At 46.4% G+C, this 24,842-nt stretch overlaps 7 non-coding genes and 42 pseudogenes across 7 annotated transcripts; all 49 read left to right on the plus strand.

The window, feature by feature from the left end:
* Positions 1–427: 427 nt before the first annotated feature.
* Positions 428–546, plus strand: LOC148243728 (5S ribosomal RNA; annotated as a pseudogene).
* A 560-nt stretch (positions 547–1,106) lies between these two features.
* On the plus strand, positions 1,107–1,225 carry LOC148243729 (5S ribosomal RNA; annotated as a pseudogene).
* Positions 1,226–1,430: 205 nt separating this feature from the next.
* Positions 1,431–1,549, plus strand: LOC148243730 (5S ribosomal RNA). Its single transcript, XR_015814999.1, has one exon. It is a non-coding gene; the product is annotated as a 5S ribosomal RNA (ribosomal RNA).
* A 561-nt stretch (positions 1,550–2,110) lies between these two features.
* On the plus strand, positions 2,111–2,228 carry LOC148243731 (5S ribosomal RNA; annotated as a pseudogene).
* Positions 2,229–2,432: 204 nt separating this feature from the next.
* On the plus strand, positions 2,433–2,551 carry LOC148243732 (5S ribosomal RNA; annotated as a pseudogene).
* A 209-nt stretch (positions 2,552–2,760) lies between these two features.
* On the plus strand, positions 2,761–2,879 carry LOC148243733 (5S ribosomal RNA; annotated as a pseudogene).
* Positions 2,880–3,440: 561 nt separating this feature from the next.
* LOC148243734 (5S ribosomal RNA) lies at positions 3,441–3,559 on the plus strand (annotated as a pseudogene).
* A 558-nt stretch (positions 3,560–4,117) lies between these two features.
* On the plus strand, positions 4,118–4,236 carry LOC148243735 (5S ribosomal RNA; annotated as a pseudogene).
* A 205-nt stretch (positions 4,237–4,441) lies between these two features.
* LOC148243736 (5S ribosomal RNA) lies at positions 4,442–4,560 on the plus strand (annotated as a pseudogene).
* A 557-nt stretch (positions 4,561–5,117) lies between these two features.
* Positions 5,118–5,236, plus strand: LOC148243737 (5S ribosomal RNA). The gene has a single exon (XR_015815915.1). It is a non-coding gene; the product is annotated as a 5S ribosomal RNA (ribosomal RNA).
* A 205-nt stretch (positions 5,237–5,441) lies between these two features.
* LOC148243738 (5S ribosomal RNA) lies at positions 5,442–5,559 on the plus strand (annotated as a pseudogene).
* Positions 5,560–6,120: 561 nt separating this feature from the next.
* Positions 6,121–6,238, plus strand: LOC148243739 (5S ribosomal RNA; annotated as a pseudogene).
* A 204-nt stretch (positions 6,239–6,442) lies between these two features.
* LOC148243740 (5S ribosomal RNA) lies at positions 6,443–6,561 on the plus strand (annotated as a pseudogene).
* A 206-nt stretch (positions 6,562–6,767) lies between these two features.
* On the plus strand, positions 6,768–6,886 carry LOC148243741 (5S ribosomal RNA; annotated as a pseudogene).
* Positions 6,887–7,449: 563 nt separating this feature from the next.
* LOC148243742 (5S ribosomal RNA) lies at positions 7,450–7,568 on the plus strand (annotated as a pseudogene).
* Positions 7,569–7,773: 205 nt separating this feature from the next.
* Positions 7,774–7,892, plus strand: LOC148243743 (5S ribosomal RNA). The gene has a single exon (XR_015815484.1). It is a non-coding gene; the product is annotated as a 5S ribosomal RNA (ribosomal RNA).
* Positions 7,893–8,775: 883 nt separating this feature from the next.
* Positions 8,776–8,894, plus strand: LOC148243744 (5S ribosomal RNA; annotated as a pseudogene).
* A 213-nt stretch (positions 8,895–9,107) lies between these two features.
* On the plus strand, positions 9,108–9,226 carry LOC148243745 (5S ribosomal RNA; annotated as a pseudogene).
* A 564-nt stretch (positions 9,227–9,790) lies between these two features.
* Positions 9,791–9,909, plus strand: LOC148243746 (5S ribosomal RNA; annotated as a pseudogene).
* Positions 9,910–10,470: 561 nt separating this feature from the next.
* LOC148243747 (5S ribosomal RNA) lies at positions 10,471–10,589 on the plus strand (annotated as a pseudogene).
* Positions 10,590–10,794: 205 nt separating this feature from the next.
* Positions 10,795–10,913, plus strand: LOC148243748 (5S ribosomal RNA; annotated as a pseudogene).
* Positions 10,914–11,197: 284 nt separating this feature from the next.
* LOC148243749 (5S ribosomal RNA) lies at positions 11,198–11,316 on the plus strand (annotated as a pseudogene).
* A 561-nt stretch (positions 11,317–11,877) lies between these two features.
* Positions 11,878–11,995, plus strand: LOC148243750 (5S ribosomal RNA; annotated as a pseudogene).
* A 204-nt stretch (positions 11,996–12,199) lies between these two features.
* LOC148243751 (5S ribosomal RNA) lies at positions 12,200–12,318 on the plus strand (annotated as a pseudogene).
* Positions 12,319–12,527: 209 nt separating this feature from the next.
* LOC148243752 (5S ribosomal RNA) lies at positions 12,528–12,645 on the plus strand (annotated as a pseudogene).
* Positions 12,646–13,207: 562 nt separating this feature from the next.
* LOC148243753 (5S ribosomal RNA) lies at positions 13,208–13,326 on the plus strand (annotated as a pseudogene).
* A 208-nt stretch (positions 13,327–13,534) lies between these two features.
* LOC148243754 (5S ribosomal RNA) lies at positions 13,535–13,653 on the plus strand (annotated as a pseudogene).
* Positions 13,654–14,217: 564 nt separating this feature from the next.
* Positions 14,218–14,336, plus strand: LOC148243755 (5S ribosomal RNA; annotated as a pseudogene).
* A 203-nt stretch (positions 14,337–14,539) lies between these two features.
* LOC148243756 (5S ribosomal RNA) lies at positions 14,540–14,658 on the plus strand (annotated as a pseudogene).
* A 563-nt stretch (positions 14,659–15,221) lies between these two features.
* LOC148243757 (5S ribosomal RNA) lies at positions 15,222–15,339 on the plus strand (annotated as a pseudogene).
* Positions 15,340–15,547: 208 nt separating this feature from the next.
* LOC148243758 (5S ribosomal RNA) lies at positions 15,548–15,666 on the plus strand (annotated as a pseudogene).
* A 236-nt stretch (positions 15,667–15,902) lies between these two features.
* On the plus strand, positions 15,903–16,020 carry LOC148243759 (5S ribosomal RNA; annotated as a pseudogene).
* A 201-nt stretch (positions 16,021–16,221) lies between these two features.
* On the plus strand, positions 16,222–16,340 carry LOC148243760 (5S ribosomal RNA; annotated as a pseudogene).
* Positions 16,341–16,548: 208 nt separating this feature from the next.
* Positions 16,549–16,667, plus strand: LOC148243761 (5S ribosomal RNA). Its single transcript, XR_015814974.1, has one exon. It is a non-coding gene; the product is annotated as a 5S ribosomal RNA (ribosomal RNA).
* A 561-nt stretch (positions 16,668–17,228) lies between these two features.
* LOC148243762 (5S ribosomal RNA) lies at positions 17,229–17,347 on the plus strand (annotated as a pseudogene).
* Positions 17,348–17,905: 558 nt separating this feature from the next.
* LOC148243763 (5S ribosomal RNA) lies at positions 17,906–18,024 on the plus strand (annotated as a pseudogene).
* A 209-nt stretch (positions 18,025–18,233) lies between these two features.
* On the plus strand, positions 18,234–18,352 carry LOC148243764 (5S ribosomal RNA; annotated as a pseudogene).
* Positions 18,353–18,913: 561 nt separating this feature from the next.
* Positions 18,914–19,032, plus strand: LOC148243765 (5S ribosomal RNA; annotated as a pseudogene).
* A 560-nt stretch (positions 19,033–19,592) lies between these two features.
* On the plus strand, positions 19,593–19,710 carry LOC148243766 (5S ribosomal RNA; annotated as a pseudogene).
* Positions 19,711–19,915: 205 nt separating this feature from the next.
* Positions 19,916–20,034, plus strand: LOC148243767 (5S ribosomal RNA; annotated as a pseudogene).
* Positions 20,035–20,240: 206 nt separating this feature from the next.
* Positions 20,241–20,359, plus strand: LOC148243768 (5S ribosomal RNA; annotated as a pseudogene).
* A 562-nt stretch (positions 20,360–20,921) lies between these two features.
* On the plus strand, positions 20,922–21,040 carry LOC148243769 (5S ribosomal RNA; annotated as a pseudogene).
* A 208-nt stretch (positions 21,041–21,248) lies between these two features.
* Positions 21,249–21,367, plus strand: LOC148243770 (5S ribosomal RNA; annotated as a pseudogene).
* A 204-nt stretch (positions 21,368–21,571) lies between these two features.
* Positions 21,572–21,690, plus strand: LOC148243771 (5S ribosomal RNA; annotated as a pseudogene).
* Positions 21,691–22,254: 564 nt separating this feature from the next.
* Positions 22,255–22,373, plus strand: LOC148243772 (5S ribosomal RNA; annotated as a pseudogene).
* A 561-nt stretch (positions 22,374–22,934) lies between these two features.
* On the plus strand, positions 22,935–23,053 carry LOC148243773 (5S ribosomal RNA). Its single transcript, XR_015816044.1, has one exon. It is a non-coding gene; the product is annotated as a 5S ribosomal RNA (ribosomal RNA).
* Positions 23,054–23,258: 205 nt separating this feature from the next.
* LOC148243774 (5S ribosomal RNA) lies at positions 23,259–23,377 on the plus strand (annotated as a pseudogene).
* Positions 23,378–23,935: 558 nt separating this feature from the next.
* LOC148243775 (5S ribosomal RNA) lies at positions 23,936–24,054 on the plus strand. The gene has a single exon (XR_015815444.1). It is a non-coding gene; the product is annotated as a 5S ribosomal RNA (ribosomal RNA).
* Positions 24,055–24,259: 205 nt separating this feature from the next.
* Positions 24,260–24,378, plus strand: LOC148243776 (5S ribosomal RNA). Its single transcript, XR_015814799.1, has one exon. It is a non-coding gene; the product is annotated as a 5S ribosomal RNA (ribosomal RNA).
* Positions 24,379–24,842: the final 464 nt, after the last annotated feature.

Genomic DNA, 24,842 nt, shown 5'->3' on the forward strand with positions numbered 1-24,842 from the left:
CACAAGGAAATAAATTACGGGAGGGGGGATGGAGGGTGAAAAAGTGTATGTATTTGCAACGCAGAATGAAACATGATCAATCATACCAGCACCAATGCATCGGATTCTATCAGAACTCCGCAAGTTAATGGTGCTTGGGCGAGAGTAGCTCTAGGATGGGTGACCTCCTGCGAAGTCCTTATATTTCACCCATTTTCTTAGGAAGTCCTCGTGTTGCACCCATTTTTTTGCAGATGATTTATTCGACGATACGCACGACTTGAATTATGGTTGTCAGGTTTATTCGCAAATGTGAGTCACGGCACCATAGCATTTTACTTGATATTAGAACGAGCACGGGAGGTACAGTGCGCACGCACAAGAAAACAAATGACGGGAGGGGGAAGAAAGGAGAAGGAGTTTATGTATTTGCAGCGCGAAATTAAACGGGTGCGATCATACAAGCGCTAATGCACTGGATCCCATCAGAACCCTGCAGGTAAGTGTGCTTGGGCGAGGGTAGTACTCGGATGGGTGACCTCCTGGGAAGTCCTCGTATCGCAACAATTTTTTTTCAGACGGGTCGTTCGACGTTACGCGCGACTGGAACTCGTGTCCGCTGGTTTATACGCAAATGTGAGTCTAGAAGCAGGGGCATTTTAATCAATTTTAGAACGAGAAGGAGAGGTGCAGTGTGAACGCACAAGGAGACAATTGATGGGAGGGGGAGGGAAGGAGAAGGAGTGTATGTATTTTCAACACGAAATGAAACAGGTGCGATCAAACCAGTACAAATGAAACAGATTCTATCAGAACTTCGTAGGTAAGGGTGCTTGGGCGAGAGTAGTACTACCATGGGTTACCTCCTGCGAAGTCCTTATATTTCACCCATTTTCTTGTGAAGTCCTCGTGTTGCACCCATTTTTTTTGCAGATGATTCTTTCGACGTTACGCACGACTTGAATTATGGTCCTCAGGTTTATTCGCAAATGTGAGTCACAGCGCTGTAGCATTTTACTTGATATTAGAACGAGAACGGGAGGTGCAGTGCGCACGCACAAGGAAACAAATGACGGGTGGGGGAAGAAAGGGGAATGAGTTTATGTATTTGCAGCGCAAAACTAAACAGGTGCGATCATACCAGCACTAAAGCCCCGGATCCCATCCGAACTCTGCAGTTAAGTGTGCTTGGGCGAGATTAGTACTCGGATGGTTGATCTCCTTGGAAGTCCTCGTGTCGCACCAATTTTTTTTCAGACGGGTCGTTCGACGTTACGCGCGTTTGGAACTAGGGTCCGCTGGTTTATACGCAAATGTGAGTCAAGAAGCAGGGGCATTTTAATCGATATTAGAACGAGAATGAGAGGTGAAGTGTGAACGCACAAGGAAACAAATGATGGGAGGTGGAAGAAAGGAGAATGAGTGTATGCATTTGCAGCGCGAAATTAAAAAGGTGCAATCATACCAGCACTAAAGCTCCGGATCCCATCAGAACTCCACAGTTAAGTGTGCTTGGGCGAGGGTAGTACTCGGATGGGTGACCACTTGGGAAGCCCTCGTGTTGCACCAATTTTTTTTCGGATGGGTTGTTCGACGTTACGCGCGAATGGAATTATAAACTGCTGGTTCATTTGCAAAGGTGAGTCACGGTGCCAGGGCATATTACTTGATATTAGAACGAGAAAGAGAGATGCAGAGTGCACGCACAAGGAAACAAATGATGGGAGGGGGGATGAAAGGAGAAAGAGTGTATGTATTTGCAGTGCAGAATGAAACATGAGGGATCATACCAGCACTAATGCAACGGATTCTATCAGAACTCCGTAGTTAAGGGTGCTTGGGCGAGAAAAGTACTCGGATGGGTGACCTCCTGCGAAGTCCTTATATTTCACCCATTTTCTTGGGAGGTTCTCGTGTTGCACCCATCTTTTTGCAGATGATTCTTTCGACGTTACGCGCGACTTGATTTATGGTCCGCAGGTTTATTCGCAAATGTGAGTCACGGCGCCGTGGCATTTTACTTGATATTAGAACGAGTACGGGAGGTGCAGTGCGCACGCACAAGGAAACAAATGATGGGATGAGGAAGAAAATAGAATGAGTGTATATATTTGAAGCGCAAAATTAAACAAGTGGCATCATACCAGCACTACTGCACTGGATCCCATTAGAACTCTGCAGTTAAGTGTGCTTGGGCGAGAATAGTACTCGGATGGGTGACCTCTTGGGAAGTCATCGTATCGCAACAATTTTTTTTCAGATGGGTCGTTCGACGTTAAGCGCGACTGGAACTTTGGTCCGCTGGTTTATACGCAAATGTGAGTCAAGAATCAGGGGCATTTTAATCGATATTAGAACGAGAAGGAGAGGTGCAGTGTGAACGCACAAGGAAACAAATGATGGGAGGGGGGGAGGGAAGAAGGAGTGTATGTATTTTCAGCACAAAATTAAATAGGTGGGGTCACACCAGCACAAATGCACCGGATCCCATCAGAACTCCGCAGTTAAGTGTGGTTTGGTGAAAGTAGTACAATGATGGGTTACCTCCTGGGAAGTTCTCGTGTTGCACCCATTTTCTTTTTTTCAGATATGCCGTTTGACGTTACGCGCGACTTTAATTATGGTCGGCAGATTTATTCGCAAATGTTAGTCACGACGCCGTGGCATTTTACTTGATATTTGAACGAGAACGAGAGGTGCAGTGCGCACGCACAAGGAAACAAATGACAGGAGGGGGAAAAAAGGAGAAGGAGTTTATTAATTTGCAGCGCAAAATTAAAAAGGTGTGATCATACCAGCACTAATGCACCGGATCCCATCAGAACTCCGCAGTTAAGTGTGCTTGGGCGAGAGTTGTGCCCGGATAGGTGACCTCCTGGGAATTCCTCGTGTCGCACTAATTTTTTTTTCAGACGGGTCGTTCGACGTTACGCGCGACTGGAACTAGGGTCCACTGGTTTATACGCAAATGTGAGTCAAGAAGCAGGGGCATTTTAATCGATATTAGAACGAGAAGGAGAGATGCAGAGTGCACGCACAAGGAAACAAATGACGGTAGGGGGATGGAGGGAGAAAAAGTGTATGTATTTGCAGCGCAGAATGAAACATGAGCAATCATACCAGCACCAATGCAACGGATTCTATCAGAACTCCGCAAGTTAAAGGTGCTTGGGCGAGAGAAGCACTAGGATGGGTGACCTCCTGCGAAGTCCTTATATTTCACCCATTTTCTTAGGAAGTCCTCGTGTTGCACCGATTTTTTTGCAGATGATTCTTTCGACTATACGCGCGACTTGAATTATGGTCCTCAGGTTTATTCGCAAATGTGAGTCACGGCACCGTAGCATTTTACTTGATATTAGAACGAGCACGGTAGGTGCAGTGCGCACGCACAAGGAAATAAATGACGGCAGGGGGAAGAAAGGAGAAGGAGTTTATGTATTTGCAGCGCGAAATTAAACAGGTGCGATCATACCGGCACTAATGCACCGGATCCCATCAGAACTCCGCAGTTAAGTGTGCATGTGCGAGAGTAGTACTCGGATGGGTGACCTCTTGGGAAGTCCTCCTATCGCACCAATTTTTTTCAGACAGGTCGTTCGACGCTACGCGCGACTGGAACTAGGGTCCGCTGGTTTATACGCAAATGTGAGTCAAGAAGCAGGGGCATTTTAATCGATATTAGAACGAGAAGGAGAGGTGCAGTGTGAACGCACAAGGAAACAATTGATGGGAGGGGGAGGGAAAGAGAAGGAGTGTATGTATTTTCAGCACGAAATGAAACAGGTGCGATCATACCAGCACTAATGCAATGGATTCTATCAGAACTCCGTAGGTAAGGGTGTTTGGGCGAGAGTAGTACTAGCATGGGTTACCTCCTGCGAAGTCCTTATATTTCACCCATTTTCTTGTGAAGTCCTCATGTTGCACCCATTTTTTTGCAGATGATTCTTTCGACGATACGGGCGACTTGAATTATGGTCCTCAGGTTTATTCGCAAATGTGAGTCACGGTGCTGTAGCATTTTACTTGATATTAGAACGAGAACGGGAGGTGCAGTGCGCACGCATAAGGAAAAAAATGAAGGGAGGGGGAAGAAAAGAGAATGGGTTTATGTATTTGCAGCGCAAAATTAAACAGGTGCGATCATACCAGCACTAATGCACCGGATCCCATCAGAAATCCGCAGTTAAGTGTGCTTGGGAGAGATTAGTACTCGGACGGGTGACCTCCTCGGAAGTCCTCGTGTCGCACAAATTTTTTTTCTGACGGGTCGTTCGACGTTACGTGCGTCTGGAACTAGGGTCCACTGGTTTATACGCAAATATGAGTCAAGAAGCAGGGGTATTTTAATCGATATTAAAACGAGAATGAGAGGTGAAGTGTGAACGCACAAGGAAACAAATGACGGGAGGGGGAAGAAAGGAGAAGGAGTGTATGTATTTACAGCGCGAAATTAAACAGGTGCGATCATACCAGCACTAATGCACCGGATCCGATCAGAACTCCGCAGTTATGTGTGCTTGTGCGAGTGTAGTACTCGGATGGGTGACCTCCTGGGAAGTCCTCGTATCGCACCAATTTTTTTCAGACAGGTCATTCGACGCTACGCACGACTGGAACTAGGGTCCGCTGGTTTATACGCAAAGGTGAGTCAAGAAGCAGGGGCATTTTACTCGATATTAGAACGAGAAGGAGAAGTGCAGTGTGAACGCACAAGGAAACAATTGATGGGAGGGGGAGGGAAGGAGAAGGAGTGTATGTATTTTCAGCACGGAATGAAACAGGTGCGATCATACCAGCACTAACGCAACGGATTCTATCAGAACTCCGTAGGTAAGGGTGCTTGGGCGAGAGTAGTACTAGCATGGGTTACCTCATGCGAAGTCCTTATATTTCACCCATTTTCTTGTGAAGTCCTCGTGTTGCACCCATTTTTTTATAGATGATTCTTTCGACGATACGCGCGACTTGAATTATGGTCCTCAGGTTTATTCGCAAATGTGAGTCACGGCGCTGTAGCATTTTACTTGATTTAGAACGAGAACGGGAGGTGCAGTGCGCACGCACAATGAAAAAAATGACGGGAGAGGGAAGAAAGGAGAATGAGTTTATGCATTTGCAGCGCAAAATTAAACAGGTGCGATCATACCAGCACTAATGCACCGGATCCCATCAGAACTCCGCAGTGAAGTGTGCTTGGGCGAGATTAGTACTCGGATGGGTGACCTCCTGGGAAGTCCTCGTGTCGCACCAATTTTTTTTCAGACGGGTCGTTCGACGTTATGCGCGTCTGGAACTAGGATCCGCTGGTTTATACGCAAATGTGAGTCAAGAAGCAGGGGTATTTTAATCGATATTAGAACGAGAATGAGAGGTGAAGTGTGAACGCACAAGGAAACAAATGACGGGAGGGGGAAGAAAGGAGAAGGAGTGTATGTATTTGCAGCGCGAAATTAAATAGGTGCGATCATACCAGCAGTAAGCTCCGGATCCCATCAGAACTCCGTAGTAAAGTGTGCTTGGGCGAGGGTAGTACTCGGATGGGTGACCACTTGGGAAGCCTTCGTGTTGCACCTATTTTTTTTCGGATGTGTTGTTCGACGTTACGCGCGAATGAAATTATAAACCGCTGGTTCATTTGCAAAGGTGAGTCACAGTGCCAGGGTATATTACTTGATATTAGAACGAGAAAGAGAGATGCAGAGTGCACGCACAAGGAATCAAATGATGGGAGGGGGGATGGAAGGAGAAAGAGTGTATGTATTTGCAGTGCAGAATGAAACATGAGGGATCATACCAGCACTAATGCAACGGATTCTATCAGAACTCCGCAGTTAAGGGTGTTTGGGCGAGAAAAGTACTCGGATGGGTGACCTCTAGTGAAGTCCTTATATTTCACCGATTTTCTTGGAAGGTCCTCGTGTTGCACCCATCTTTTTGCAGATGATTCTTTTGACGTTACGCGTGACTTGATTTATGGTCTGCAGGTTTATTCGCAAATTTGAGTCACGGCCCCGTGGCATTTTACTTGATATTAGAACGAGTACGGGAGGTGCAGTGCGCACGCACAAGGAAACAAATGACGGGAGGAGGAAGAAAAGAGAAGGAGTGTATGTATTTGAAGCGCAAAATTAAACAAGTGGCATCATACCAGCACTAATGCACTGGATCCCATCAGAACTCTGCGGTTAATTGTGCTTGGGCGAGAGTAGTACTCGGATGGGTGACCTCTTGGGAAGTCCTCGTATCGCAACAATTTTTTTTCAGATGGGTCGTTCGACGTTACGCACGATTGGAACTATGGTCCGCTGGTTTATACACAATTGTGAGTCAAAAATCAGGGGCATTTTTATCGATATTACAACGAGAAGGAGAGGTGCAGTGTGAACGCACAAGGAAACAAATGATGGGAGGGGGGGAGGGAAGAAGGTGTGTATGTATTTTCAGCATGAAATTAAACAGGTGCGGTCACACCAGTACAAATGCACCGGATCCCATCAGAACTCCGAAGTTAAGTGTGCTTTGGCGAAAGTAGTACAATGATGGGTTCCCTCCTAGGAAGTTCTCGTATTGCACCCGTTTTCTTTTTTTTAAATGTGCCGTTCGACGTTACGCGCGACTTTAATTATGGTCCGCAGATTTATTCGCAAATGTGAGTCACGGTGCCATGGCATTTTACTTGATATTTGAACGAGAACGAGAGGTGCAGAGCGCACGCACAAGGAAACAAATGACGGGAGGGGGAAGAAAGGAGGAGTTTTTGTATTTGCAGCGCGAAATTAAACTGGTGCGATCATACCAGCACTAATGAACCAGATCCCATCAGAACTCCGCAGATAAGTGTGCTTGGGCGAGAGTAGTACTCGGATGGGTGACCTCCTGGGAAGTACTCGTGTCGCACTAATTTTTTTTTTCAGACGAGTCGTTCGACGTTACGCGCGACTGGAACTAGGGTCCACTGGTTTATACGCAAATGTGAGTCAAGAAGTAGGGGCATTTTAATCGATATTAGAACGAGAATGAGAGATGCAGAGTGCACGCACAAGGAAACAAATGACGGGAGGGGGGATGGAGGGAGAAAAAGTGTATGTATTTGCAGCGCAGAATGAAACATGAGCAATCATACAAGCACCAATGCAACGGATTCTATCAGAACTCCGCAAGTTAGGGGTGCTTGGGCGAGAGTAGCACTAGGATGGGTGACCTCCTGCGAAGTCCTTATATTTCTCCCATTTTCTTAGGAAGTCCGCGTGTTGCACCCATTTTTTTGCAGATGATTCATTCGACGATACGCGCGACTTGCATTATGGTCCTCAGGTTTATTCGCAAATGTGAGTCACGGCACTGTAGCATTTTACTTGATATTAGAACGAGCACGGGAGGTGCAGTGCGCACGCACAAGGAAACAAATGGCAGGAGGGGGAAGGAAGGAGAATGAGTTTATGTATTTGCAGCGTTAAATTAAACAGGTGCGATCATAACAGCACTAATGCACCGGATCCCATCAGAACTCCGCAGTTAAGTGTGCTTGGGCGAGATTAGTACTCGGATGGGTGTCCTCCTCGGAAGTCCTCGTGTCGCACCAATTTTTTTTCAGACAGGTCGTTCGACGTTACGCGCGTCTCGAACTACGGTTCGCTGGTTTAAACGCAAATGTGTGTCAAGAAGCAGGGGCATTTTAATCGATATTAGAACGAGAATAAGAGGTGAAGTGTGAAAGCACAAGGAAACAAATGACAGGAGGGGGAAGAAAGGAGAAGGAATGTGTGTATTTGCAGCGTGAAATTAAACAGATGCGATCATACTAGCACTAAAGCTCCGGATCCCATAAGAACTCCGCAGTTAAATGTGCTTGGGCGAGGGTAGTACTCGGATGGGTGACCACTTGGGAAGCCCTCGTGTTGCACCTATTTTTTTTCGGATGGGTTGTTCGACGTTACGCGCGAATGGAATTATAATCCGCTGGTTCATTTGCAAAGGTGAGTCACGGTGCCGGGGCATATTACTTGATATTAGAACGAGAAAGAGAGATGCAGAGTGCACGCACAAGGAAACAAATGACGGGTGGGGGGATGGAAGGAGAAAGAGTGTATGTATTTACAGTGCAGAATGAAACATGAAGGATCATACCAGGACTAATGCAACGGATTCTATCAGAACTCTACAGTTAAGGGTGCTTGGGCGAGAAAAGTACTCGGATGGGGGACCTCCTGCGAAGTCCTTATATTTCACCTATTTTCTTGGGAGGTCCTCGTCTTGCACCCATCTTTTTGCAGATGATTCTTTCGACGTTACGCGCGACTTGATTTATGGTCCGCAGGTTTATTCGCAAATTTGAGTCACGGCGCCGTGGTATTTTACTTGATATTAGAACGAGTACGGGAGGTGCAGTGCGCACGCACAAGGAAACAAATGACGGGAGGAGGAAGAAAAGAGAAGGAGTGTATGTATTTGAAGCACAAATTTAAACAAGTGGCATCATAGCAGCACTAATGCACTGGATCCCATCAGAACTCTGCAGTTAAGTGTGCTTGGGTGATAGTAGTACTCGGATGGGTGGCCTCTTGGAAAGTCTTCGTATCGCAACAATTTTTTTTCAGATGGGTCGTTCGACGTTTCGCGCGACTGGAGCTATGGTCCGCTGGTTTATACGCAAATGTGAGTCAAAAATCAGGGGCATTTTTATCGATATTAGAACGAGAAGGAGAGGTGCAGTGTGAACGCACAAGGAAACAAATGATGGGAGGTGGGGAGGGAAGAAGGAGTGTATGTATTTTCAGCACAAAATTAAACAGGTGCGGTCACACCAGCACAAATGCACCGGATCCCATCAGAACTCCGAAGTTAAGTGTGCTTTGGCGAAAGTAGTACAATGATGGGTTACCTCCTGGGAAGTTCTCGTGTTGCACCCATTTTCTTTTTTTCAGATGTGCAGTTCGACGTTACGCGCGACTTTAATTATAGTCCGCATATTTATTCGCAAATGTGAGTCACGGCGCCGTAGAATTTTACTTGATATTTGAACGAGAACGAGAGGTGCAGTGCGCACGCACGCACAAGGAAACAAATGACGGGAGGGGGAAGAAAGGAGAAGGAGTTTATGTATTTGCAGCTCGAAATTAAACTGGTGCGATCATACCAGCCCTAATGCACCGGATCCTATCAGAACTCCGCAGATAAGTGTGCTTGGGCGAGAGTAGTACTCGGATGGGTGACCTCCTGGGAAGTCCTCGTGTCGCACTAATTTTTTTTTTTCAGACGGGTCGTTCGACGTTACGCGCGACTGGATCTAGGGTCCACTGGTTTATACGCAAATGTGAGTCAAGAAGTATGGGCATTTTAATCGATATTAGAATGAGAAGGAGAGATGCAGAGTGCACGCACAAGGAAACAAATGACGGGAGGAGGGATGGAGGGAAAAAAAGTGTATGCATTTGCAGCGCAGAATGAAACATGAGCAATCATACCAACACCAATGCAACGGATTCTATCAGAACTCCGCAAGTTAAGGGTGCTTGGGCGAGAGTAGCACCAGGATGGGTGACCTCCTGCGAAGTCCTTATATTTCACCCATTTTCTCAAGAAGTCCTCGTGTTGCACCCATTTTTTTGCAGATGATTCTTTCGACGATACGCGCGACTTGCATTATGGTCCTCAGGTTTATTCGCAAATGTGAGTCACGGTACCGTAGCATTTTACTTGATATTAGAACGAGCACGGGAGGTGCAGTGCGCACGTACAAGGAAATAAATGATGGGAGGGGGAAGAAATGAGAAGGAACTTATGTATTTGCAGCGCAGAATTAAACGGGTGTGATCATTGCAGCATTAATGTATCGGATTCCATCAGAACTCCGTAGTTAAGTGTGCTTGGGCGAGAGTAGTACTCGGATGGGTGACCTCCTGGGAAGTCCTCGTGTCGCACATATTTTTTTTCAGACGGGTCGTTCGACGTTACGCGCGATTGGAACTAGGGTCCGGTGGTTTATACGCAAATGTGAGTCAAGAAGCAGGGGCATTTTAATCGATATTAGAACGAGAAGCAGAGATGCAGAGTGCACGCACAAGGAAACAAATGACGGGAGGGGGGATGGACGGAGAAAAAGTTTATGTATTTGCAGTGCAGAATGAAACATGAGCAATCATACCAACACCAATGCAACGGATTCTTTCAGAACTCCGCAAGTTAAGGGTGCTTGGGCGAGAGTAGCACTAGGATGGGTGACCTCCTGCGAAGTGCTTATATTTCACCCATTTTCTTAGGAAGTCCTCGTGTTGCACCGATTTTTTTGCAGATGATTCTTTCGACGATACGCGCGACTTGAATTATGGTCCTCAGGTTTATTCGCAAATGTGAGTCACGGCGCTGTAGCATTTTACTTGATATTAGAACGATAACGGGAGGTGCAGTGCGCACGCACTAGGAAACAAATGACAGGAGGGGGAAGAAAGGGGAATGAGTTTATGTATTTGCAGTGCGAAATTAAACAGGTGTTATTATACCAGCACTAATGCACCGGATCCCATCAGAACTCCGCAGTTAAGTGTGCTTGGGCGATATTAGTACTCGGATGGGTGACCTCCTGGGAAGTCCTCGTGTCGCACCAATATTTTTTCAGACGGGTCGTTCGACATTACGTGCGTCTGGAACTAGGGTCCGCTGGTTTATACGCAAATCTGAGTCAAGAAGCAGGGGCATTTTAATCGATATTAGAACGAGAATGAGAGGTGAAGTGTGAACGCACAAGGAAACAAATAACGGGAGGGGGAAGAATGGAGAAGGAGTGTATGTATTTGCAGCGCGAAATTAAACAGGTGCGATGATACCAGCAGTAAAGCTCCGGATCCCATCAGAACCCCGTAGTTAAGTGTGCTTGGGCGAGGGTAGTACTCGGATCGGTGACCACTTGGGAAGCCCTCGTGTTGCACCAATTTTTTTTCGGATGGGTTATTCGACGTTACGCGCGAATGGAATTATAAATCGCTGGTTCATTTGCAAAGGTGAGTCACGGTGCCGGGGCATATTACATGATATTAGAACGAGAAAGAGAGATGAAGAGTGCACGCACAAGGAAACAAATGTGAGTCATGAAGCAGGAGCATTTTAGTCGATATTAGAACGAGAATGAGAGGTGAAGTGTGAACGCACAAGGATACAAATGATGGGATGGGAAGAAAGGAGAAGGAGTGTATGTATTTGCAGCGCAAAATTAAATAGGTGCGATCATACAAGCACTAAAGCTTCGGATCCCATCAGAACTCTGCAGTTAAGTGTGCTTGGGCGAGAGTAGTACTCGGATGGGTGACCACTTGGGAAGTCCTCGTGTTGCACCTATTTTTTTTCGGATGGGTTGTTCGACATTACGCTCGAATGGAATTATAAACCGCTGGTTCATTTGCAAAGGTGAGTCACAGTGCCGGGGCATATTACTTGATATTAGAACGAGAAAGAGAGATGCAGAGTGCACGCACAAGGAAACAAATGACTGGAGGGGGGTTGGAAGGAGAAAGAGTGTATGTATTTGCAGTGCAGAATGAAACATAAGGGATCATACCAGCACTAATGCAACGGATTCTATCTGAACTCCGCAGTTAAGGGTGCTTGGATGAGAAAAGTACTCGGATGGGTGACCTCCTGCGAAGTCCTTATATTTTACCCATTTTCTTGGGTGGTCCTCGTATTGCACCCATCTTTTTGCAGATGATTCTTTCGACGTTACGCGCGACTTGATTTATGGTCCGCAGGTTTATTCGCAAATGTGAGTCACGGCGCCGTTGCATTTTACTTGATATTAGAACGAGTACGGGAGGTGCAGTGCGCACGCACAAGGAAACAAATAACGGGATGAGGAAGAAAAGAGAGGGAGTGTATGTATTTGAAGCGCAAAATTAAAAAAGTGGCATCATACCAGCACTAATGCACTGGATCCCATCAGAACTCTGAAGTTAAGTGTGCTTTGGCGAGAGTAGTACTCGGATGGGTGACCTCTTGGGAAGTCCTCGTATCGCAACAATTTTTTTTCATGTGGGTCGTTCGACGTTACGCGCGACTGGAACTATGGTCCGCTGGTTTATACGAAAATGTGAGTCAAGAATCAGGGGCATTTTAATCGATATTAGAACGAGAAGGAGAGGTGCAGTGTGAACGCACAAGGAAACAAATGATGGGAGGGGGGGAGGGAAGAAGGAGTGTATGTATGTTCAGCACGAAATTAAACAAGTGCGGTCACACCAGCACAAATGCACCGGATCCCATCAGAACTCCGCAGTTAAGTGTGCTTTGGCGAAAGTAGTACAATGATGGGTTACCTCCTGGGAAGTTCTCGTGTTGCACCCATTTTTTTTTTTTCAGATGTGTCGTTCGACGTTACGCGCGACTTTAATTATGGTCCGCAGATTTATTCGCAAATGTGAGTCACGGCGCCGTGGCATTTTACTTGATATTTGAACGAGAACGAGAGGTGCAGTGCACACGCACAAGGAAACAAATGACGGGAGGGGGAAGAAAGGAGAAGGAGTTTATGTATTTGCAGCGCGAAATTAAACAGGTTCGATCATACCAGCACTAATGCACCGGATTCCATCAGAACTCCGCAGTTAAGTGTGCTTGGGCGAGAGTAGTACTCGGATGGTGACCTCCATGGAAGTCCTCTTGTCGCACCAATTTTTTTTTCAGACGGGTCGTTTGACATTACGCGCAACTGGAACTAGGGTCCACTGGTTTATACGCAAATGTTAGTCAAGAAGCAGGGGCATTTTAATTGATATTAGAACGAGAAAGAGAGATGCAGAGTGCACGCACAAGGAAACAAATGACGGGAGGGGGGATGGAGGGACAAAAAGTGTATCTATTTGCAGCGCAGAATGAAAAATGAGCAATCATACCAGCACCAATGCAACGGATTCTATCAGAACTCCGCAAGTTAAGGGTGCTTGGGCGAGAGAAGCACTAGGATGGGTGACCTCCTGCGAAGTCCTTATATTTCACCCATTTTCTTAGGAAGTCCTCGTGTTGCACCCATTTTTTTGCAGATGATTCTTTCGACGATACGCGCGACTTGAATTATGGTCCTCACGTTTATTCGCAAATATGAGTTACGGCACCGTAGCATTTTACTTGATATTAGAATGAGCACGGGAGGTGTAGTGCGCACGCACAAGGAAACAAATGACGGGAGGGGGAAGAAAGGAGAAGGAGTTTATGTATTTGCAGCGCGGAATTAAACGGGTGCGATCATACCAGCACAAATGCACTGGATCCCATCAGAACTCCGCAGTTAAGTGTGCTTTGGCGAAAGTAGTACAATGATGGGTTACCTCCTGGGAAGTTCTCGTGTTGCACCCGTTTTCTTTTTTCAGATGTGCCGTTCGACGTTACGCGCAACTTTAATTATGGTCCGTAGATTTATTCGCAAATGTGAGTCACGGCGCCGTGGCATTTTACTTGATATTTGAACGAGAACGAGAGGTGCAGTGCGCACGCACAAGGAAAGAAATGACGGGAGGGGGAAGGAAGGAGAAGGAGTTTATGTATTTGCAGCGCGAAATTAAACAGGTTCGATTATACCAGCACTAATGCACCGGATACCATCAGAACTCCGCAGTTAAGTGTGCTTGGGCGAGAGTAGTACTCGGATGGGTGACCTCCATGGAAGTCCTCTTGTCGCACTAATTTTTTTTTCAGACGGGTCGTTCGACGTTATGCGCGACTGGAACTAGGGTCCACTAGTTTATACGCAAATGTGAGTCAAGAAGCAGGGGCATTTTAATCGATATTAGAACGAGAAGGAGAGATGCAGAGTGCACGCACAAGGAAACAAATGACGGGAGGGGGGATGGAGGGAGAAAAAGTGTATGTATTTGCAGCGCAGAATGAAACATGAGCAATCATACCAGCACCAATGCAACGGATTCTATCAGAACTCCGCAAGTTAAGGGTGCTTGGGCGAGAGAGAAGCACTAGGATGGGTGACCTCCTGCGAAGTCCTTATATTTCACCCATTTTCTTAGGAAGTCCTCGTGTTGCACCCATTTTTTTACAGATGATTCTTTCGACGATACACACGATTTGAATTATGGTCCTCAGGTTTATTCGCAAATGTGAGTCACGGCACCGTAGCATTTTACTTGATATTAGAACGAGCACGGGAGGTGCAGTGCGCACGCACAAGGAAGCAAATAACAGGAGGGGGAAGAAAGGGGAAGGAGTTTATGTATTTGCAGCGCGGAATTAAACGGGTGCAATCATACCAGCACTAATGCACTGGATCTCATCAGAACTCTGCAGTTAAGTGTGCTTGGGCGAGAGTAGTACTCGGATTGGTGATCACCTGGGAAGTCCTCGTGTCGCACAAATTTTGTTTCAGACGGGTCGTTCGACGTTACGCGCGACTGGAACTATGGTCCGCTGGTTTATACGCAAATGTGAGTCAAGAATCAGGGGCATTTTAATCGATATTAGAACGAGAAGGAAAGGTGCAGTGTGAACGCACAAGGAAACAAATGATGGGAGGGGGGGAGGGAAGAAGGAGTGTATTTATTTTCAGATGGAAATTAAACAATGTGGTCACACCAGCACAAATGCACCGGATCCCATCAGAACTCCGCAGTTAAGTGTGCTTTGGCAAAAGTAGTACAATGATGGGTTACCTCCTGGGAAGTTCTCGTGTTGCACCCATTTTCTTTTTTTCAGATGTGCCGTTCGACGTTACGCGCGACTTGAATTATAGTCCGCAGAATTATTCGCAAATGTTTGTCACGGTGCCGTGGCATTTTACTTGATATTTGAAAGAGAACGAGAGGTGCAGTGCGCACGCACAAGGAAACAAATGACGGGACGGGGAAGAAAGGAGAAGGAGTGTATGTATTTGCAGCGCGAAATGAAACAGGTGCGATTATACCAGCACTAATGCAACGGATTCTATCAGAACTCTGTAGGTAAGGGTGCTTGGGCGAGAGTAGTACTAGCATGGGTTACCTCCTGCGAAGTCCTTATATTTCACCCATTTTCTTGTGAAGTCCTCGTGTTGTACCCATTTTTTTGCAGATGATTCTTTCGACGTTACGCGCGATTTGAATTATGGTCCTCAGGTTTATTCGCAGATGTGAGTCACGGCACTGTAGTATTTTACTTGATATTAGAACGAGAACGGGAGGTGCAGTGCGCATGCACAAGGATACAAATGACGGGAGGGGGAAGAAAGGGGAATGAGTTTATGTATTTGTAGCGCAAAATTAAACAGGTGTGATCATACCAGCACTAATACACTGGATCCCATCAGAACTCCGTAGTGAAGTGTGCTTGGGCGAGATTAGTACTCGAATGGGTGACCTCCTTGAAGTCCTCGTGTCGCACTAATTTTTTTTTTCAGACGGGTCGTTCGACGTTACGCGCGACTGGAACTAGGGTCCACTGGTTTATACGCAAATGTGAGTCAAGAAGCAGGGGCATTTTAATCGATATTAGAACGAGAAGGAGAGATGCAGAGTGCACGCACAAGGAAACAAATGACGGGAGGGGGGATGGAAGGAGAAAGAGTGTATGTATTTGCAGTGCAGAATGAAACATGAGGGATCATACCAGCACTAATGCACCGGATCCCATCAGAACTTCGCAGTGAAGTGTGCTTGGGCGAGAAAAGTACTCGGATGGGTGACCTCCTGCGAAGTCCTTATATTTCACCTATTTTCTTGGGAGGTCCTCGTGGTGCACCCATCTTTTTGCAGATGAATCTTTCGACGTTACGCACGACTTTATTTATGGTCCGCAGGTTTATTCGCAAATGTGAGTCACAGCGTCGTGGCATTTTACTTGATATTAGAACGAGTACGGGAGGTGCAATGCGCACGCACAAGGAAACAAATGACGGGAGGAGGAAGAAAAGAGAAGGAGTGTATGTATTTGAAGCGCAAAATTAAACAAGTGGCATCATACCAGCACTAATGCACTGGATCCCATCAGAACTCTGCAGTTAAGTGTGCTTGGGCGAGAGTAGTACTCGAATGGGTGAACTCTTGGGAAGTCCTCGTATCGCAACAATTTTTTTTCAGATGGGTCGTTCGACGTTACGCGTGACTAGAACTATGGTCCGCTGGTTTATACGCAAATGTGAGTCAAGAATCAAGGGCATTTTAATCGATATTAGAACGAGAAGGAGAGGTGCAGTGTGAACGCACAAGGAAACAAATGATGGGATGGGGGGAGGGAAGGAGTGTATGTATTTTCAGCACAAAATTAAACAGGTGCGGTCACACCAGCACAAATGCACCGGATCCCATCAGAACTCCGCAGTTAAGTGTGCTTTGGAGAAAGTAGTACAATGATGGGTTACCTCCTGGGAAGTTCTCGTGTTGTACCCATTTTCTTTTTTTCAGATGTGCCGTTCGACGTTACGCGCGACTTGAATTATTGTCCTCAGGTTTATTCGCAAATGTGAGTCACGGCCCGTGGTATTTTACTTGATAGTAGAACGAGAACGGGAGGTGCAGCTCGCACGCAAAAGGAAACAAATGACGGGAGGGGGAAGAAAGGGGAATGAGTTTATGTATTTGCAGTGCGAAATTAAACAGGTGCGATCATACCAGCACTAATGCACCGGATCCCATCAGAACTTCGCAGTGAAGTGTGCTTGGGCGAGATTAGTACTCGGATGGGTGACCTCCTGGGAAGTCCTCGTGTCGCACCAATTTTTTTTCAGACGGGTCGTTCGACGTTACGCGCGACTGGAACTGGGGTCCGCTGGTTTATACGCAATTGTGAGTCAAGAAGAAGGGGCATTTTAATCGATATTAGAACGAGAATGAGAGATGCAGAGTGTACGCACAAGGAAACAAATGACGGAAGGGGGGATGGAGGGAGAAAAAGTGTATGTATTTGCAGCGCATAATGAAACATGAGCGATCATACCAGCACCAATGCAACGGATTCTATCAGAACTCCGCAAGTTAAGGGTGCTTGGGCGAGAGTAGCACTAGGATGGGTGACCTCCTGCGAAGTCCTTATATTTCACCAATTTTCTTAGGAAGTCCTCGTGTTGCACCCATTTTTTTGCAGATGATTCTTTCGACGATACGCGCGACTTGAATTATTGTCCTCAGGTTTATTCGCAAATGTGAGTCATGGCACCGTAGCATTTTACTTGATATTAGAACGAGCACAGGAGGTGCAGTGCGCACGCACAAGGAAACAAATGACGGGAAGGGGAAGAAAGGAGAAGGAGTTTATGTATTTGCAGCGTGGAATTAAATGGGTGCGATCATACCAGCACTAATGCACCGGATCCCATCAGAACTTCGCAGTGAAGTGTGCTTGGGCGAGAAAAGTACTCGGATGGGTGACCTCCTGCGAAGTCCTTATATTTCACCTATTTTCTTGGGAGGTCCTCGTGGTGCACCCATCTTTTTGCAGATGAATCTTTCGACGTTACGCGCGACTTTATTTATGGTCCGCAGGTTTATTCGCAAATGTGAGTCACAGCGTCGTGGCATTTTACTTGATATTAGAACGAGTACGGGAGGTGCAATGCGCACGCACAAGGAAACAAATGACGGGAGGAGGAAGAAAAGAGAAGGAGTGTATGTATTTGAAGCGCAAAATTAAACAAGTGGCATCATACCAGCACTAATGCACTGGATCCCATCAGAACTCTGCAGTTAAGTGTGTTTGGGCGAGAGTAGTACTCGAATTGGTGAACTCTTGGCAAGTCCTCGTATCGCAACAATTTTTTTTCAGATGGGTCGTTCGACGTTACGCGTGACTAGAACTATGGTCCGCTGGTTTATACGCAAATGTGAGTCAAGAATCAAGGGCATTTTAATCGATATTAGAACGAGAAGGAGAGGTGCAGTGTGAACGCACAAGGAAACAAATGATGGGAGGGGGGGAGGGAAGAAGGAGTGTATGTATTTTCAGCACAAAATTAAACAGGTGCGGTCACACCAGCACAAATGCACCGGATCCCATCAGAACTCCGCAGTTAAGTGTGCTTTGGAGAAAGTAGTACAATGATGGGTTACCTCCTGGGAAGTTCTCGTGTTGCACCCATTTTCTTTTTTTCAAATTTGTCGTTCGACGTTACGCGCGACTTTAATTATGGTCCGCAGATTTATTCGCAAATGTGAGTCACGGCGCCGTAGCATTTTACTTGATATTTGAATGAGAACGAGAGGTGCAGTGCGCACGCACAAGGAAACAAATGACGGGAAGGGGAAGAAAGGATAAGCAGTTTACGTATTTGCAGCGCGAAATTAAACAGGTGCGATCATACCAGCACTAATGCACCGGATCCCATCAGAACTCCGCAGTTAAGTGTGCTTGGGCGAGAGTAGTACTCGGATTAGAGACCTTGTGGGAAGTCCTCGTGTCGCACTAATTTTTTTTTCAGACGGGTCGTTCGACGTTACGCGCGACTGGGACTAGGGTCCACTGGTTTATACGCAAATGTGAGTCAAGAAGCAGGGGCATTTTAGTCGATATTAGAACGAGAAAAAGAGATGCAGAGTGCACGCACAAGGAAACAAATGACGGGAGGGGGGTGGAGGGAGAAAAAGTGTATGTATTTGCAGCGCAGAATGAAACATGAGCAATCATACCAGCATCAATGCAACGGATTCTATCAGAACTCTGCAAGTTAAGGGTGCTTGGGCGAGAGTAGCACTAGGATGGGTGACCTCCTGCGAAGTCCTTATATTTCACCCATTTTCTTAGGAAGTCCTCGTCTTGCACCCATTTTTTTGCAGATGATTCTTTCGACGATACGCGCGACTTGAATTATGGTCCTCAGTTTTATTCGCAAATGTGAGTTACGGCACCGTAGCATTTTACTTGATAATAGAACGAGCACGGGAGGTGCAGTGCGCACGCACAAGGAAACAAATGACGGGAGGGGCAAGAGAGGAGAAGGAGTTTATGTATTTGCACCGCGGAATTAAATGTTTGTGATCATGCCAGCACTAATGCACCGGATCCCATCAGAACTCCGCAGTTAAGTGTGCTTGGGCGAGAGTAGTACCCGGATGGGTGACCAAATGAGAAGTCCTCGTGTCGCACCATTTTTTTTTCAGACCGGTCGTTTGATGTTACGCTTGACTGGAACTAGGGTCTGCTGGTTTATACTCAAATGTGAGTCAAAAAACAGGGGCATTTTAATCGATATTAGAACGAGAAGGGGAGGTGCAGTGTGAACGCACAAGGAATCAATTGATGGGAGGGGGAGGGAAGGAGAATGAGTGTATGTATTTTCAGCACGAAATGAAACAGGTGCGATCATACCAACACTAATGCAACGGATTCTATCAGAACTCCGTAGGTAAGGGTACTTGAGCGAGAGTAGTACTAGCATGGGTTATCTCCTGCGAAGTCCTTATATTTCACCAATTTTCTTGTGAAGTCCTCGTGTCGCACCAATTTTTTTTTTCAGACGGGTCGTTCGACGTTACGCGCGTCTGGAACTAGGGTCCACTGGTTTATACGCAAATGTGAGTCAAGAAGCAGGGGCATTTAATCGATATTAGAACGAGAATGAGAGGTGAAGTGTGAACGCACAAGAAAGCAAATGACGGGAGGGGGAAGAAAGGTGAAGGAGTGTATGTATTTGCAGCGCGAAATTAAACAGGTGGGATCATACCAGCACTAAAGCCCCGGATCCCATCAGAACTCCGCAGTTAAGTGTACTTGGCGAGATTAGTACTCGGATGGTTGACCTCCTGGGAAGTCCTCGTGTCGCACCAATTTTTTTTCAGACGGGTTGTTCGACGTTACGCGCGTCTGGAACTAGGGTCCGCTAGTTTATACGCAAATGTGAGTCAAGAAGCAGGGGCATTTCAATAGATATTAGAACGAGAATGAGAGGTGAAGTGTGAACGCACAAGGAAACAAATGACGGGAGGGGGAAGAAAAGAGAAGGAGTGTATGTATTTGCAGCGCGAAATTAAACAGGTGCTATTATACCAGCACTAAAGCTTCGGATCCCATCAGAACTCTGCAGTTAAGTGTGCTTTGGCGAGAGTAGTACTCGGATGGGTGACCACCTGGGAAGCCCTCGTGTTGCTCCTATTTTTTTTCGGATGGGTTGTTCGACGTTACACGCGAATGGAATTATAAACCGCTGGTTCATTTGCAAAGGTGAGTCACGGTGCCGGGGCATATTACTTGATATTAGAACGAGAAAGAGAGATGCAGAGTGCACGCACAAGGAAACAAATGACGGGAGGGGGGATGGAAGGAGAAAGAGTTTATGTATTTGCAGCGCAAAACTAAATGGGTGCGATCATACCAGCACTAATGCACCGGATCCCATCAGAACTCCACAGTTAAGTGTGCTTGGGCGAGAGTAGTACTCGGATGGGTGACCTCCTGGGAAGTCCTTGTGTAGCACTAATATTTTTTTCAGACGGGTCGTTCGACGTTACGCGCGACTGGAACTAGGGTCCACTGGTTTATACGCAAATGTGAGTCAAGAAGCATGGGCATTTTAATTGATATTAGAACGAGAAAGAGAGATGCAGAGTGCACGCACAAGGAAACAAATGACGGGAGGGGGGATGGAGGGAGAAAAAGTGTATGTATTTGCAGCCCAGAATGAAACATGAGCAATCATACCAGCACCAATGCAACGGATTCTATCAGAACTCCGCAAGTTAAGGGTGCTTGGGCGAGAGAAGCACTAGGATGGGTGACCTCCTGCGAAGTCCTTATATTTCACCCATTTTCTTAGGAAGTCCTCGTCTTGCACCCATTTTTTTGAAGATGATTCTTTCGACGATACGCGCGACTTGAATTATGGTCCTCAGGTTTAATCGCAAATGTGAGTCACGGCACCGTAGCATTTTACTTGATATTAGAACGAGCACGGGGGGTGCAGTGCGCATGCACAAGGAAACAAATGATGGGAGGGGCAAGAAAGGATAAGGAGTTTATGTATTTGCAGCGTGGAATTAAACGGGTGCGATCATACCAGCACAAATGCACCGGATCCCATCATAACTCCTCAGTTAAGTGTGCTTTGGCGAAAGTAGTACAATGATGGGTTACCTCCTGGGAAGTTCTCGTGTTGCACCCATTTTCTTTTTTCAGATGTGCCGTTCGACCTTACGCGCGACTTTAATTATGGTCCGCAGATTTATTCGCAAATATGAGTCATGGCGCCGTGACATTTTACTTAATATTTAAACGAGAACGAGAGGTGCAGTGCGCATGCACAAGGAAAGAAATGACGGGAGGGGAAAGAAAGAAGAAGGAGTTTATGTATTTGTAGCGCGAAATTAAACAGGTTCGATCATACCAGCACTAATGCACCGGATCCCATCATAACTCTGTAGTTAAGTGTGCCTGGGCGAGAGTAGTACTCGGATGGGTGACCACTTGGGAAGCCCTCGTGTTGCACCTATTTTTTTTCGGATGGATTTTTTGACGTTACGCGCGAATGGAATTATAAACCGCTGGTTCATTTGCAAAGGTGAGTCACGGTGCCGGGGCATATTACTTGATATTAGAACGAGAAAGAGATATGCATAGTGCACGCACAAGGAAGCAAATGATGGGAGGGGGGGAGGGAAGAAGGAGTGTATGTATTTTCAGCACGAAATTAAACAGGTGCGGTCACACCAGCACAAATGTACCGGATCCCATCAGAACTCCGCAGTTAAGTGTGCTTTGGCGAAAGTAGTACAATGATGGGTTACCTCCTAGGAAGTTCTCGTGTTGCACCCATTTTCTTTTTTCAGATGTGTCGTTCGACGTTACGCGCGACTTTAATTATGGTTCGCAGATTTATTCGCAAATGTGAGTCACGGCACCGTGGCATTTTACTTGATATTTGAACGAGAACGAGAGGAGCAGTGCGCACGCACAAGGAAACAAATGACGGGAGGGGGAAGAAAGGAGAAGGAGTATGTTTTTGCAGCGCGAAATGAAACAGGTACGATCATACCAGCACTAATGCAACGGATTCTATCAGAACTCTTTAGGTAAGGGTGGTTGGGCGAGAGTAGTACTAGCATGGGTTACCTCTTGCGAAGTCCTTATATTTCACCAATTTTCTTGCGAAGTCCTCATGTTGCACCCATTTTCTTTTTTTCAGATGTGCCGTTCGATGTTACGCGCAACTTTAATTATGGTCTGCAGATTTGTTCACAAATGTGAGTCACGGCGCCGTGGCATTTTACTTGATATTTGAACGAGAACGACAGGTGCAGTGCGCACGCACAAAAAAGCAAATGACGGGAGGGGGAAGAAAGGGGAATGAGTTTATGTATTAGCAGCGCAAAATTAAACAGTTGCCATCATACCAGCATTAATGCACCGGATCCCATCAGAACTCCGCAGTTAAGTGTGCTTGGGCGAGATTAGTACTCGGATGGGTGACCTCCTGTGAAGTCCTCTTGTCACACTAATTTTTTTTTTCAGACGGGTTGTTCGACGTTACGCGCGTCTGGAACTATGGTCCGCTGGTTTATACGCAAATGTGAGTCATGAAGCAGGGGCATTTTAGTCGATATTAGAACGAGAATGAGAGGTGAAGTGTGAACGCACAAGGAAACAAATGATGGGAGGGGGAAGAAAGGAGAAGGAGTGTATGTTTTTGCAGAGCGAAATGAAACAGGTGCGATCATACCAGCACTAATGAAACGGATTCTATCAGAACTCCGTAGGTAAGGGTGCTTGGGTGAGACTAGTACTAGCATGGGTTACCTCCTGCGAAGTCCTTATATTTCACCCATTTTCTTGTGAAGTCCTCGTGTTGCACCCATTTTTTTGCAGATGATTCTTTCAACGTTACGCGCGACTTGAATTATGGTCCTCAGGTTTATTCGCAAATGTGAGTCACGGCGCTGTAGCATTTTACTTGATATTAGAAAGAGAAAGGGAGGTGCAGTGCGCACGCACAAGGAAACAAATGACGGGAAGGGGAAGAAAGGGGAATGAGTTTATGTATTTGGAGCGCAAAATTAAACAGGTGCGATCATACCAGCACTAATGCACCGGATCCCATCAGAACTCCGCAGTGAAGTGTGCTTGGGCGAGATTAGTACTCAGATGGGTGACCTCCTGGGAAGTCCTCGTGTCGCACCAATTTTTTTTCAGACGGGTCGTTCGACGTTACGCGCGTCTGGAACTAGGGTCTGCTGGTTTATACGCAAATGTGAGTCAAGAAGCAGGGGTATTTTAATCGATATTAGAACGAGAATGAGAGGTGAAGTGTGAACGCACAAGGAAACAAATGACGGGAGGGAGAAGAAAGGAGAAGGAGTGTATGTATTTGCAGCGCAAAATTAAACAGGTGCAATCATACCAGCACTAATGCACCGGATCCCATCAGAACTCCGCAGTTATGTGTGCTTGTGCGAGAGTAGTACTCGGATGGGTGACCTCCTGGGAAGTCCTTGTATCGCACTAATTTTTTTCAGACAGGTCGTTCGACGCTGCACGCGACTGGAACTAGGGTACGCTGGTTTATACGCAAATGTGTGTCAAGAAGCAGGAGCATTTTAATCGATATTAGAACGAGAAGGAGAAGTGCAGTGTGAACGCACAAGGAAACAATTGATGGGAGGGGGAGGGAAGGAGAAGGAGTGTATGTATTTTCAGCAAGGAATGAAACAGGTGCGATCATACCAGCACTAATGCAACGGATTCTACCAGAACTCCGTAGGTAAGGGTGCTCGGGCGAGAGTAGTACTAGCATGGGTTACCTCCTGCGAAGTCCTTATATTTCACCCATTTTCTTGTGAAGTCCTCGTGTTGCACCCATTTTTTTGCAGATGATTCTTTCGACGATACACGCGACTTGAATTATGGTCCTCAGGTTTATTCGCAAATGTGTGTCACGGCGCTGTAGTATTTTACTTGATATTAGAACGAGAACGGGAGGTGCAGTGCGCACGCACAAGGAAAAAAATGACGGGAGGGGGAAGAAAGGAGAATGAGATTTTGTATTTGCAGCGCACAATTAAACAGGTGCGATCATACCAGCACTAATGCACCGGATCCCATCAGAACTCCGCAGTGAAGTGTACTTGGGCGAGATTAGTACTCGGATGGGTGACCTCCTGGGAAGTCCTCGTGTCGCACTAATTTTTTTTCAGACGGGTCGTTCGACGTTACGCGCGTCTGGAACTAGGGTCCGCTGGTTTATACGCAAATGTGAGTCAAGAAGCAGGGGTATTTTAATCGATATTAGAACGAGAATGAGAGGTGAAGTGTGAACGCACAAGGAAACAAATGACGGGAGGGGGAAGAAAGGAGAAGGAGTGTATGTATTTGCAGCGCGAAATTAAATAGGTCCGATCATACCAGCACTAAAGCTCCGGATCCCATTAGAACTCCGCAGTTAAGTGTGCTTGGGCGAGGGTAGTACTCGGATGGGTGACCACTTGGGAAGCCCTCGTGTTGCACCTATTTTTTTTCAGATGGGTTGTTCGATGTTATGCGCGAATGGAATTATAAACCGCTGGTTCATTTGCAAAGGTGAGTCATGGTGCCGGGGTATATTACTTGATATTAGAACGAGAAAGAGAGATGCAGAGTGGACGCACAAGGAAACAAATGACGGGAGGGGGGATGGAAGGAGAAAGAGTGTATGTATTTGCAGTGCAGAATGAAACATGAGGGATCATACCAGCACTAATACAACGGATTCTATTAGAACTCCGCAGTTAAGGGTGCTTGGGCGAGAAAAGTACTCGGATGGGTGACCTCCTGCGAAGTCCTTATATTTCACCCATTTTCTTGGGAGGTCCTCGTGTTGCACCCATCTTTTTGCAGATGATTCTTTCGACGTTACGCGCGACTTGATTTATGGTCCGCAGGTTTATTCGCAAATTTGAGTCACGGCGCCGTGGCATTTTACTTGATATTAGAAC

This window comes from Carica papaya, chromosome 8 (genome assembly GCF_054855325.1).
Source record: "Carica papaya isolate Zhongbai chromosome 8, ASM5485532v1, whole genome shotgun sequence".
In the NCBI taxonomy this organism is placed as follows: domain Eukaryota; kingdom Viridiplantae; phylum Streptophyta; class Magnoliopsida; order Brassicales; family Caricaceae; genus Carica; species Carica papaya.